The sequence below is a fragment of the Apodemus sylvaticus genome, chromosome 9 (assembly GCF_947179515.1).
Source record: "Apodemus sylvaticus chromosome 9, mApoSyl1.1, whole genome shotgun sequence".
NCBI classification, from domain to species: Eukaryota; Metazoa; Chordata; class Mammalia; order Rodentia; family Muridae; genus Apodemus; species Apodemus sylvaticus.
In genome coordinates, this window is record NC_067480.1 from 34,956,320 (window position 1) to 34,957,973 (window position 1,654).

Consider the following 1,654-nt stretch of genomic DNA (forward strand, 5'->3'; position numbering starts at 1 on the left):
ATCATAGTCAAAGTCACAAAGTAACTTTGTAATTTTAGCATTTCTGCCTAGTTATTTTCTAGGGAGGGTTCTGAAAACAGTGGAGGTTTGATGCAGAAAGAACTTCCCAAGAAAGGTACGATCCTCGTCCAGCTGAGCTTGCCTCTGTCATTAATGGAGGGACAGGTGGTACTCAACCAAGCCCGGAGCTCATTGGTATTTAAACCCTGAAATCTCGAATGACTCCTAGACGGTTTGGTGAGACAATTGTCATTCATCAATTTTTCCGGAAGAGGAAATGGACACCTCCCGCATGTTTACATCTCTACATTTTTTGAAAGATCTGGGTAGTAAAAAGCTTCGCAGACCATGCAGAGAAAAGAAACAGATATTTAAAGCCACTGCCCGCTGATCTCCCGTTTTCCCCTTCTTCTTGTACAGCATTGATATTCTCTATTCCCTCTTCATTTTCCTTGAGGCCTTCATTCCTGGATTGAGGGCAATGATGTCACCATCTGAGCATTCAGGGCAGAAGTGTGGCTCAGCCTGGACAGTGCCTGGGAGAGAAAGGACAAGAAGGAAGGATTCCTCCGACTCTCTGAAAGCCCAGATCTCCCTCCATGTTTTCATGGGGACAGATGGGCTCCCCACGCGTCAACTGCTTCCTGACTTATTAAAGGAGCCAGAGAAGGTAAATAAGCAAAGCCAGAGAAGCTAGCAGACCAGGTGTGGTGGCGCATGCGCGTATTCCAAGCACTCCGGAAGGCATGTGAATCTCTGTGTGTTTGAGGCTAGCCTGAACTACATAATGATACCCTGGTCTTAAAACCAACGCAAATCAAAACACAAGAAAGCTAATTCAGCATTATTCTTTCCCATTCTAAAATTCTTAGTGAGGGTTTCATAAATGAAAGATTTACTAGTGCTATTTTTGTAAGAAGGATGCCAATTCTGAATCTTGTTCTAGGATAGATGAATGGATACAAACCTTTTCAAATATGATTTAAAAAGAAAAAAAATAATGAGCACCTACCTGCTTTCCTGACACCCCGACTGGATCATTTTCCTGCACTATGACAGCTGGGTTTCTTTTATTCCCTCTCTACTCTTCAAATATATTTCTCTCAATTTTTGCTATTGTATTTGTAAGTAAATTCAAGATTTGCCACATTTCTTTTCCTGAAATACTTCAGCATTTATAGAAGATAAGGCTTCCCACCCCACCCCCCAATCATACTGATATTGCTAGAACAACAAAGATGGGGCGATTAAAACCAACTGCCATTCTTTCACATTGTACAATACGATAAGAAGCTCTGACTCATCTGTAGGCTTCACTGGCTCATGGAGGAAGCCGGGATTTATTTCTCTGATATGTTCCCTGCTCCCCATCATTTCTCCTTTCAAATCCTTCCTACGTGAGGCTAGAGAGCTTCACCTCGTCTCCCTCAGAGCACAGGACGTAGAAGCTTTGCAGGGATGTTCCTTTCCAAAGTGGCTTTCACTATCTTCCTTTCTTAAAGTCATCAGAACAGAGTAACGCAAGGGAATGTGATGTTCATTATGTGTGCACATGTGTATAGACTGAGCAAACCAATTTGGTTTGGTTTAGTGTGCTTATGCATTGCATATTATCTAATAAGCCTATTCCCCAGGGTTCCTTCCACGGTCCCAA